At 42.0% G+C, this 12936-nt stretch overlaps 1 protein-coding gene across 7 annotated transcripts in view; it reads left to right on the top strand.

Annotated features, from left to right (window-relative positions):
- The window catches only part of BAZ2B (bromodomain adjacent to zinc finger domain 2B), a 223544-nt gene that overhangs the window by 93386 nt on the left and 117222 nt on the right, over positions 1 to 12936 (top strand). The gene's annotated exons all lie outside the window — the stretch shown is intronic.

Below are 12936 nucleotides of genomic sequence, written 5' to 3'. Positions count from 1 at the left end.
AAAAAAAAAAAGAAAGAAACAAAGCAAAGACATAGCATTTCAGAGATGGGATTCAGTGTCTATCAAATCGCCATGACAGCACACAATTGAGTACTTTTGTTTTATGCCATTCTGGAAAAAAAATACCATAAAGCTTGCCATTTGGACTGGTTTTTTTTGGGGGGGGGAGGGGGTTGTTGTTTTTATTTTCTTGCTTCTGGGTGTGCTTTACCATTGACCTATATCCCTTTTCTCAATTTTGATCATTCTTTTTCTTTTCTTTGGAGACAATCTCAATATAATGCCCTGACAGGCCTGGAATTTACTGTGTAGACCAGGCTACCGTAGAACTCACAGAGATCTGTGTGCCTCTGCCTCCCAAGTGCTTTGGATAAAGGCCATGCTATGATGCCTGACTTCTTGACCACTTGAATATATATAATTCAGTGGCATTAGTTATAGTCACAGTGTGTGCAACTATCATTCAACAGCCAAACAAATTCTGTGATCACCCCAGCTCTTGCCAACTTTAATCTGTTTTGTTCTATAAATCTCTCAAAATTTATGGTTTTGTTGAGCCACTTTACTTTACTTTAGTTTACTTTACTTAGCACAGGGTTTTCAAGAATTATCCGTCTTGTAGCATCTTCAGAACCTCATTGCTTTACCTGATTCAATTATGTAAGTTAAAATAAAAGAAACATGATCTATACCGGTTTATCATCCATTTATCTGTTAATGGATAGGATTTGGGGGGGGGCGGGTTAGTTTTTGGAGACAGGGCTTCTGTGTGTAGCCCTGGCTGTTTTGGACTCCTTTTTGTAGACTAGGCTAGCCTCAAACTCAAAGCGATCTGCCTGCCTCTGCCTCCCTGAGTGCTGGGATCACAGGGGTACGTGCACCACTGCGCCTAGCCTAGTGAATAGAATCTTTACAAGTCTCTACCTGCACTTTATATGGTAATTTTATGCTTAGCTTTTTGAGAATTGTCAAATGCTCTAGTAGCAATTGAAAAAAATATTAACCTTCTATACGTAGCTTTGAATAGGAAGCATGTCGATCCACGGACATGCTCGACAGGTGTTTCCACTCTCGCAGAGGACCAGTGTTCCACCCTCATACCCAGGTCAGGGGGCTCACACCAGCTACCTGGCACTCCAGCTCCAGGGCAGATGACACCCCATTTTGGTGTCTCTTGACACCGACATGAACATGTACACACGTGTAAGCACAAATGAGTAATACAGTAAAAATTTAAAAATGCAAATTATGGAAAAGATTAGGCTGACTGATTATAGGTTTCAGCATATCAGGTATTTTCTTTGGGAAAAACAAAAAAGAGAGAGAGAGAGAGAGAGAAGAAGAGCAACCAAATATGCTGTTTGTGTATCAAGAGCTGTTGTTGGCTTAGGGCGAAGCTACCAAAAAATGAAACATTCCGATTGTATGCAATTTCTAGGAACTTGTTAAAAAGTATATGCACTGATGCTTCTATAGGAAATTCTTGACTTAGTGTGTTTCTGCCTGTTTTGAAGATTTCTTATGTTTTGTTGCTTGATATCAGTATTAAGTATTTTCAGAAATGGGAAACAAGAAGAAGCCTTTTGCTCTAACAGTAAATTTCTCTAAGAGGGATAGATAGCATCCCCAAAGTACAAACAGTAACACACACACACACACACACACACACACACACACACACACACACACCACACCCCCCACACAAGTTAGGTGACAGACAACCTTGAGCATCAGCAGCAGGAATGCCACCCATTTCCTACCAAGACAGAGTCTCTCACTGACCCAGAGCCAACCAATTAGGTTACACTAGCTGGGCAGTGAGCCTCACAGAGCCTCCTCTTCTGTCTTCTCAGCTGAGGGATCAGAAGCATCATGCTCTTTCAAAAGGGAGCCTGGGTCTCATGTCATCCAGGTTGGCCTCTCCAACTTCATCAACCAAAACAGAGTTCTGCTCCTGCCATACTCCTTAAGAACCAAAGTCCTCTCTTGTACCCCATAAAAGGAAGCTCCAAACAATCAGGTTTGCGAGGCCTCACTCCTGTGACCCACTGTCAGCCTTGACACTGCACCGTTTCCTAATGTGCACTAGCCCTTTACTTTAAAGTTGTCTTGCCCACATCTGTGTGAGCCTTTACTCCCCATTCTTTGAATAAGAGGCCAAGAAGCTACAAACCCCCAGCCCCGGTCAGAGCACAGTAGCAGTGCCTCAGAACTCTGTGTAGGATGGGAGAAAAGGAAGAACTGGGTTTCTCTTGGTGATGATAAAGTATTTTAATTGATTGTGCTGATGGCTGCACCAATCTGTGAACACACTAAAAACTAAATATTTGAAAATTTGTATGATATATGTTAGGATTCTGCCCTAGTCTGCCTAGCAACCTGTGATGTCATTGCCTACCTGTCACTAGGCATGGCCCTACCCACGATTATAAAAGGACAGACCCACTTACCTTACTTTTTTTGTTCTTATCTCATTCTCTTCTTCATCTCTTGGTTGCTCTATACCCCTACCTCTCTGTCTCTGGGTCTCTCTGTCTTTCTGGGGTACCCCTCTCACTTCCCTGCTCTCCCCCATCATATAATAAAATGTCCCCATATCATATCTGTTGCCTGGCATCTTACTTTTAATCATTACAATATGTAAATCAGATTTTCCACAAAGCTGTTGAAAACAAACTTTGGTTCTCTTGTACAATGTTATGTTGACTTGATTAACTACTGGTTCCGGCCTCTGTTCAAGACTGACTGTAGAGCGCCCATAGTCACATGTGACCTAGGGAGATAATAGAGGGGGTGTCCAGGCCACTCTCATAATTAATCTTTCACCACTATGTTGTATGCTATCAAACAACAAAGCTACAGCCACATGTGCTCAGTTTAGGAGCTAGCCGGTTTGAAGCAAGCACCTGGGAGACTTGTTTCACAACCTCATTCCAACAGTCACATGACTGGCCATGCGGTTATAAAAGGGAGCTTCAACCCAGCTTCTAAAGCACGCGGGCTGCTGACAGCGCTGTGGATTCTCACTTCTGGCTGCCTGCAGCGCCACTCAACATTTCCTATAAGCGCTGGAATCACCTCGGGGTCTCTCCAGCTTCCACCTCTTTTTCCTCTTCCATTTAGTCATTCGTAGTCCTGACTTTAAGTTTTTTTCAAGACAAGGTTTCTCTGTGTAGCCCTGGCTGTCCTAGACTCTCTCTCATTGTTGACCAAGCTGGCCTTGAACTCACAGAGATCCACCTGCCCCTGCCTCCCAAGTGCTGGGTGTGTGCCAGTCAGTAATCCTTGATAGAAAACAGATTCTGCCACCCTTTTATTTAAGATCTTACAGTGTCTCTGTCCCTTTCTGTAATATAAATATACAAATTCCAGGTACTTTCAAAGAATAGAAAGCTCTCTTGCTCTCACTCTGATATTAGAAGATTAAGTTTTTTCCTGCTCCCAAGCAGATGAGCAGTCACCCATTTCTGACACCCACATCGTGTGTTAGGTGGCACTCACAAGCCTGCAGAGCCCTTACAGTCCTTGCTGAGCTGTCTTCACATTCCACGCGGCAACCTCCAACAGGAGAAGCCTTCTGACTCCACACAAACATGGTCCCTCCCTTCTTACTCTTGCATATTTCTAATTAAATTCTAATTAAGCCACGTGGCAGTGTTCAGCTCTGTGGCTTTCTACCATGCTGTGTGTCCTTGAGAAGTAGGCACTGTTGTCCTCCTCAGAGCCTCGAGCTGCTATAATCTAAATTGAAGGCCTGAACGAAAATGCAGGGCAAGCAGTAAAAGTGCAATTTGAAACATATGCACATATATTCTCACGTCACCCTAACAGCAGACCGGGAGGTAGGTAGATCAGGTGGTGTTATTCTAGTTTTCAGATGGGGAGTTCTTAGTTTCTTTCATGATAGCAATATTGCAGTAACTGTCGACTCGGCCCAGCGATTATTCTGAACCAGGTCAATGTGGCATCCACTCCCGTAATTGGACTTACAGCTCCCTTCATTTGCAGATTTGTTCAGCTTAAAGAGAAGGCTAACTGCCGTTTTGGGAGGGAGCTGGAAAGCAATTCTAAATTATTTTTATCTTTTTTGTTCCTGGTCTCACTATGTAGCCCTGCCTCCCAAAGATTTTGCCGCGTAGGTAGACAAGGCTGGCTTGAAGTTTCTGGCGATCCTCCTGCATCAGCCTCCTGGATGCTGGGACTACAGGTGTAAACTGCAATGATTCTGAGTTGTTGAAATCTAGGGCGATAACATGGTTGCTATGGCGCCCCACGTACGCCTGTCTGTACACAGCTTCTCCTTTGAGTTGTTGCACTGTTTCTGATATGAGACAGTGGCTGTGACTGCTGTTGCCCCAACAGTGAACTAGAAGGGTGTGGCGTCTGGCAGTGAGCCTGATCCCGGACACCATCACATTACTCCCCATCAAACCTCTTGTCCTAAATGGCCTTCAGGTTTAGTAGTAAAGGGCTGAGAGATGATGACAAAACCTAAAGCCGGGGGAGGAGAAGGTTCCGTCCCTGTCTGAGCTGTTCTAATCTATGCCCGTTTTGTTACTGTTTAAAATCAGTAACAACTTGACCAAATGTCTGCCACCGGATGTTAAGCCATTAAAACACAGCTTAGGCGAAAGAATGTGCATCATCTAGGTCTACACAGTTCACCTGCTCTGTCACTCAAAGCCCGACCGGAAACATTAAGGGGCCAGAAAGAGAGAGTTATGTGTGTGCTTGTCCATCGTGATGCAAAATTTTTTAAAAGATTTATTTATTATGTCTACAGTGCTCTGGCTGCATGTATACCTGCAGGCCAGAAGAGGGCATCAGATCACATTATAGATGGTTGTGAGCCACCACGTGGTTGCTGGGAATTGAACTCAGGACCTCTGGAAGAGCAGTCAGTGCCCGTAACTTCTGAGCCATCTCTCCAGCCCGTGATGCAGATCTTGGGCAAAGCTTCCTATATCCATTCTATTCTAATCTCTTGTCATTTCCATTAACTTTGCATTCTTATTTTCTCTTTAAAAAAACATTTTTGGTGTTTTTGTTTTGAGATGGGACCCCACTGTTCAGCCCAGGGTAGTCTTGAACTCACTGTACTCCTGATTCAGCCTACCAAGTACTGGGGTGCACACGTGAGCCACCAGGCTGGCTTCTTTCTCATTTTTCCTCTTTGATGATTTCATTTTTTATTTGTATAAGGCTCTTGCTTCCCTTAATAGGGTTTTTTTTTTCTTTTTCTGAGACAAGGTTTCTCCATGTACCCCTGACTGTCCAGACTCCTTTTGTATATCAGGATGGCTTCGAACTCAGAGAGATCCGCCTGCCTCTGCCTCCCAAGTGCTGGGGATTTATGGTGTGCGCCACCACACTGCCACCATGCCTGGCCCCTTAATGGTCTTTTGATTTCACTAATTTCAGTGCTTCCGGCTGCTTTGCTCAAGGCCTTCACATCCTTGTTAAAGCTACTACTAAGCAGCTGAAACCCTGCATTCCAACTCTCTCCTTTGCTAACCCAACCACAGTAACGGTAGCAGCAAACCACAAACAAACAAAAAGCGTGTTGTAACCTTACGCTGAAGTGACGGCTGCTGTCCTTTAGCTCATGCCATTTGATTCTTTTTGGTCTTTGTTGTTGTTTTCAGAAATAGCAGTTTCATTATTGCTGATGGTTTCCTACCCTCCTGAAGCAGCCAGTTTCTTCTAGGTAATTCTACACACTATCAGTAAGACATGGATAAATGTAATAATTCTATATCTAATGACCACCCTCATTTCAGCATCCTATTTCCAAGTTAAAAAGAATCATACAAAATCAGCTGGATGCCTCTAACTCCAGCACATGGGAGTGACAGCAGGAAGATTGGGAGTTGGTGGTCAGCTTGGGCTGGATAACAAGTGCCAGGCCAGCCTAGCCTACACAGTAAGCAAGAAAGCAGCACAAAAGGGTGAAAACGAAGCTGGGCAGCACTGGTGGCACATTCCTGTAACTGCAGCTCTGCGGAGGCAGGAGAATCTGGATGATCTTAATTATATGCATGCCCAGGAACATATAGATGATGATTTTGGAATTGTAGAGGAATGTTAATTCGCAACATGGCTGTTCTGGCAAGAGATCACATCCAAAGACCTTCTAGGTCTGTGTGATCCAGCTGGAATACAAACATGCCTTTAATCCCGGAGGCAAGCTGATCTGAGTTCAGGCATGGTGGTACATTCCTTTATTCCCAAACAAAGGTAAAGTTAGTTTGTAGAAGGAAGCACCCATGTTTGAAAGTGATGTCTAATTGAGTGGCAGAAAAGGTGACGAATCAGAGAATGTTTGACAGAATAGGACATGCCCAACTCTCACGAGAAGAGAGAGGAAAAGGGAAGCTACTTAAGAGGCACTTTTGCCAGGACAGTAATAGAGAGATGGTTGCAGAGAGAGAGAGAGAGAACTCAGGTGAAGACAAGAATGAGCCAGAGAGTGAGAAGAAGCCAGAAGATTAGAGCAGATTGCTGAGTTTAGTTTGAGGCCAAGCAGAGCAGTTCTGGGCCAGATTAAACAAGTCAGCTGGGAGAAGAGTTTGAGCCAGAACAGCTGAGTTGAACCAGCCAGCCCAGAGCTCAGAAAGAACAAGAAAAGGATAAGTTTATTCATCATTAGTCTCAGAGGCTAAAATCTTCTAGGCCTAGATTAGATTGTACAGTGTCTAGAAGCTTCCAACACTAGACCTACAACCGAGCCAGGAGAATAAAAGTTAACCTTTACAGGGAATTACCCCTAAAAGTTTACTGGAAGACATTTTCATCTTAATTCTATGTACCCCAACAATTTAGGTGGGGTTGTTTTTCCCCCCACATAATCAGATAGATTGGGAATATATTTGCATAGAGACTGTCTCAATTTGATGGTTGTTAGAGGAGAAGGGAGTCCTGAAGTGATCGTTCCTTTTTTTTTTTTGTTTTAAAGATTTATTTATTTGTTATTAAGTATACAGTGCTTTGCCTGCATGTACACCTGTAGGCCAGAAGAGGGCATCAGATCACATTATAGATGGTTGTGAGCCACCCCGTGGTTGCTGGGAATTGAACTCAGGACCTCTGGAAGAGCAGACAGCGCTGTTAACTCCTGAGCCATCTCTCCAGCCTCAAAGGAATCATTCTTGATAGGCCTCTTTTGTTTACTCAGCTTCAGAGTTATTCCATGTTATAGCACGCATAGTACTTTATTCCCTTTTATTGGTGAGTAATATTTCATTTTGTACCCTACCACATTCATTTATTCATTTGTGGTCGTTTGCATTATTTTTACTTTTGGAGTTCACAAAAAGTGGGTATTAACAAAGGCATCCAGTGCTTGTAAAGGGAAACAGTCAGTTCCTATTAGCAGTAGATTGACATGTAAGAATAGAGTTGCTGCGTCATATGGAGTTGTTTATATGTAGCCTTCTGAGGAGCCCAAATATAAATTAGCCTTTGAAGATTTGAAGTGGAGCCTTTGTGAACATTTTAAGTAGCAACAGCTTTGTAGTGAGTAGGTGTACTGTCTGGTTCAATCACCACACCACATTAACTTCACACAAAGTTTCTGAAGGCCTCTTTCGGAATTGTCTCCAGTATGACACAAGCTCACTCTTAGAATGTTTTCCTGGTGCTTAGTACTTAGTTTTATTTTACTGGAATATAAAAAATACTCACAGTTATACCATTTAGCCCTGCAGTTTTTCAGTCTAATGATGGTCTGTATAGGTCTTTTGTTTGGTTATGGTTTTGGTTTTTGGTTTTGGAGACAGGGTCTGTCTCTGTGTACCCTTGCCCGTCCTGGACTCACTTTGTAAAACAAGGCTGGCCTTGAACTCACAGAGATCTGACTGCTGGGACTACAGGTGTGCGCCACCATACCTGGCCCATACAGGTTTTATTAAGATGGATTTATTGCAGGTCTTACTAAGACAGATTTGGGATGTGCATACAAAGTATGTTGTTTTGCTGTGACACTCAAGACTGAACTCAAGGCTTTGGGCAGCTAGGCAAGCACCCTAGGATCCCACATCATCTCTCTGTTGTTACACAGGTTTATGATCCTTCCAAATACAATCTAATGGCATGATAATACTTGGGAATATCAGTTGGGGCAATTGTATGAAATTTAGAAGATAATAAAAAGCAAGAGAAATATCATATTTGAAAGGATAAGTTAATAGATATTAATTAAAATGTAGAGTTAATGTGAAAATTATCCATGTCTTAAAGCAAAAAACTTGGTCCTTAAATTACTGAAAAAAGGAAAACTGCAGTTTGAACAAAATTTATTTTTGAATAATGAAGCCACAAAATTAAGAATAAACATGGAAGTCAGGCATGGTGGCGCATGCCTGTAATCTCAGGACTCGGGGAAGCATAGGCAGGTGGATCTCTGTGAGTTTAAGGCCAGCCTGGTCTATAAAGGAGTCCAGGACAGCCAAGGCTACACAGAGAAACCCTGTCTCAAAAAACAAAATGAAATGAAACCAAGCCAAACCAAACCAAACCAACCAAACAAAAAAGAATAAACATGGGGAAAGCAATACAGTTACTAAGGAACAAACTAAAATCTTGCTGTTATCCAAAGTTCACACAAAGACTGTTCTTTTAGGAGGGTGCAATTGCCAGGCGTGGGTATTCTAGTGGTCAGCTTGTGTTTGCATGTAAGAGAAAGGTGCTTGCTGTTGTAGGGTAAGTCCTCTGCACATTTCAGTTACCTTTGCTCAAATATAAATTTTGGAGACGTGGTGGTGCTGACTTACTAAGCTTTCCTGTTTTCCTGTCTTTGCTTTGGCAAATCAGAGCAGTTTTCTACTATGTTAGGACTAAGAGCTGTGTGGCTGTCAGTGTGCTAGGCCCTCCCTCTCTTACGATTGCTTGTTGAAGTATAGTCAACCCATTTTATTGACTCAGAACCTAAGGCTCAAGAGACATACTACCTTGTGCCGTATAACACAGTGAGTTCAGGAACAGCAGTAAGTCAGAGTAATTAGCTGCTTTCTGGGTTGCTGTTAAAGCCCTCTGCAATTAGAGGCTGGGGAGCTGTGACCTGGAATTAGTGAGTTGTGGCTATAGGGATTTTGGGAGATTAAAAATGAGGACTGTAAATATAAAATTGATAAAATAGAAGTTTGTGGTTATGAATTAGAATTGATAGTGTTGGTGTGGTGTTATTAAAAATGATACAGTGACTTTCATTGAATGATTTTGTGTGGTGTGTGTGTGTGTGTGTGTGTGTGTGTGTGTGTGTGTGTGTGTGTGGTCATTCTAACATGGATTTTTTTTCCCTGTCAGGATTTTACATCCTGACAATAACAGCAGCATAAGGTGTTACTGTGTATCTTAGCTGCCTCCCCCCCCCCCCATGTAAAATACCTTGACAAAAGTCACTTAAGAGAGAAAGGAGAAAGGCCGGTGATATTGGGGAGGCGCCGTGGAAGGAGCTGAGGCAGTGTCCCTGTGGTTGGGAAGGAGAGAATCATGGCTTCTCACAATCAGCCCATTCTCTTGATCTACTCAAATACAATATTAAGACTCATTTTGTGTCAGAATATTCCCAAGAATATAAGACATGTACTGGTTAGTTTTAATGCAGAGGGAGCCTCAGTTAGAGAACCGCCCCCATCAGATTGACCACAGTTCAGAAAACGCTCCTACCAGATTGACTGTGGATACAGCTGTAACGGTTGATGTGAGTGGGCCTGTTTCCCATGGGGCTGTGCTACCCCTGGGGCCGTTGTTTTAGATGGTGTAAGAGCAGGCTGAGCAGTCACGAGGCACAAGCCAGGAGACAGCATTCCTCCATGGCCTCTGCCTCAGTTCCTGCCTTGACTTCCTGCTCTGACTGTTAGCTAGAAGTGCAAAAAGAACCAACACTTGACTCCTCAAGTTGATTTTAGTACACGGTGTTTTATCATAGCAACAGAAATGCTAACTAAGGCTCATTACAAATTTGACTTCTACTCATGCAAGCTTCCAGATTTTTAGACATGCTTATTAAAGTTCATAATTATAATCAGAATAAGCTATGGTAAGCGCAGTGACTTCTGGGAAATGCTGACCCCTTCCTGTTTGTAGTCAATGAGCACTGAGTCTTGAAGGACAGGGACAGTGTGGTGTGTGGATGTAAGGCAGGGCCAGAGAACATTAGATACCAGTGCACCAGGAATAAGGTAAAGCTTTGGGGATTGAGTGAATGAACCAGGTAGATGATTACGGCTACCATTTTAGCATGCTCGGAGAAGACCAAGTTCTGAAGGGCCGAGAGAAGAGCAGCACGGTTAACACACGCAGGGCTCTGGGCTCAGTGTAGCAATGTGGAAGGGAAAGGAAAGAGAAGCCAGCAGTGTTGCAAGGTCAGCGGTGAGTCCCAGCCGAGGACATCTGCGGTCCTCTAGTTACTCCGGAGAGGAATAAGGACATTCTGACTAGTCAGGCAAGAACAGAAATGATACTAGTAGTGCATACTAGAAATTTTTATTTCATTTTGGTAAAATTTGCTTATGGTTAGATGCATCACATCCATACTAATAAACTTTAGTATGTGGATAGATTCCACCACTATTTTTTGTTTGTTTATTTATTTATTATAGTGTATTCATTTCACATCCTGATTGTTATCCCCTTGTTTGTATCTTCCTGTTCCCACCCTCCCTCCGTCTTTCACCCCATTCCCCTCCCCTAGACCTGTGATGGGGGCGGGAGATGGGGTGGGCGTCCTCTTCCCCACTGTCTGACCATGCTGTTTTTGGACTGCTGTAGTATAAACGTACGTGAAAAAGTCCAATTACTCTAAGGCTTAAGTTAGAAAGTATGACAGGGGAGAGGTTTGACTATGCTTCATTTTTATAGATTTATCTGTTTTATTCTACTTTTTACAGCTATAGGTCTTAGCTATAAGTAAATTTAATATTCACAAAAGAATTAAAACACATATTTTGCTATATATTAAACCCTAGCGTTTGTCAAACTTATGGAAAAGTTAAGAATTACTCTCTGACATGCACTAAAAAGAAAAACAAGGAGAAAATGATGCAGTTTGACTCAAGCAATTTCTTTACTTTCTGGAAAAAACCAGGCATTTCTCTGGTTTTTTCCCCAAAGTATTAACTTTTCCTAAGTGGTAAAGCTGAACCCATTTGGTAAAAGTGAGACATTTAATTGAGAATTCCTTCTTTCTGTCCAGAGTTCAACTTTTCTGTGGGTTTATTCAGTCTGAAGTTTCCTCAGCTTCTCATATCACCAAGCTTGTGTGTCTCATCAAGATGTAAGATGTGCAGCCAGTGTGTCTGACAGTGCTCAGCACTATCCCCTCCGTCCTCGACCTCTAAGGTTCTATCACATGTCGTTAAGTCTTTGTTTATGAATGTTTATTCTCTCAGTTTTCAAGATTGGGTAATCTACTCATGTCCCTTCAAGTTCACTTATGCTATTGAGTTAACCCAGTGGGACTATGTGTATGTGTACAAGTTACATGTCTGTGCGCATGTGTGTGTGTCTTAACTATGCCATTTTAAATGTTCATGATAATTTATATTATTTCTTGAGAATTAAAAATCTGTAGGAGGAGCCGGGCGTGGGGGCGCACGCCTTTAATCCTAGCACTTGGGAGGCAGAGGCAGGCGGATTGCTGTGAGTTTGAGACCAGCCTGGTCTAGAAAGCGAGTCCAGGATAGTCAAGGCTACACAGAGAAACCCTGTCTCAAAAAACAAAAAACAAAACCAACCAACCAAACAAACAAAAAGAATCTGTGGGAGGGACAGGAGGCGGGGGTGCTTGCCTTACAGAAATTTTTCTACTATTTTCAGGATTTGCTAACAGCTTTTTTTCTTGTCTTTTCTTTTCTTTCTTTCTTTCTTCTTTTTTTAAATAGGTTTTCCTTTCTGGACCATTATAAGTATTCTAGAAGAAAAGGCTGTATCAGAGACTTCTGTATGCTTTCAGCATATTGTTTTTATTTATTCAGCTGCTTGGAAAGGGACCTAGAGTTTTGCACAAGCTGCGTTAAGATCTGTGGTGACTGAAGCACCATCCCACCACAGTTATCTTTCTATTCTCAATTGACTTTCTGCCATTATATTACTTACTTGTAGTGTCTGGTCCATTGCTTCCTTTTTTATATGCTTAAGACAAACAAAACCAAGCAAAGAAATCCAGTGTTGAGAGTGAACGTGGCATTCTAATTGTATGCTAGCACAGAGAAACCAGATGGTTTCTTGTCAAAGAAGGTGCTGGCACTAAGAGGTAGGCATTGCTTAGCTGCCCCTCCCCCCAGTTTGGCTATGCAGCCTAGATTGCCCTTAATTTCAGATATTATGGCCTGTAAGTTTGTACTATAGCAGTCACAGAGAAATTTTGTCTCTGACACTTAAGTATGTCAAGTTACTTAAGCTTTTTATGTCTATTGTGAAAATTAATAATTATGAAAATAATAATTACACTCGTATTTTACTTGCCTTAATTAAAATAATGAAATCAATTACTTAGCGTAGTGCCTGGTGCAAACACATTCAACAAACAATGCTGTGACTGTGATAGGAAGGGTTAAACAGTGTTGACACTGGCAGTGCTAACTGCTACATTCCAAAAGCTTTCCACTGTGATATTATATTAAGTTCATCTGCCACTACCCCACATTTATTGCAAATGTATGTACATATGTGATTTTTTAAAAATTCTTTTCGATGATTTTTCCAGTCTTGTATTTGTTATATTTTTAGTACTGTTTATACCAACTTATTTTGTTGTTGAATCATTGTTTTAAATGTATATAAATATTCAACAAACTTTCACCTAAAATAATGGTGAGTTCATTTTAATTCTTTTCAGATTATTAAAAATATGTGTAAATGGAAAATTTTAAGGGCAAACAACCATCCCACACATTTTAGCCTGCATACTGGCTCTTAGGTTCCAGAAATGAGGGT

The sequence above is a fragment of the Acomys minous genome (genome assembly GCF_964271855.1).
Source record: "Acomys minous genome assembly, chromosome: 10".
NCBI lineage: Eukaryota > Metazoa > Chordata > Mammalia > Rodentia > Muridae > Acomys > Acomys minous.
Note: the sequence above shows the minus strand (reverse complement) of the source record. Positions and strands in the feature narration are given on the sequence as shown.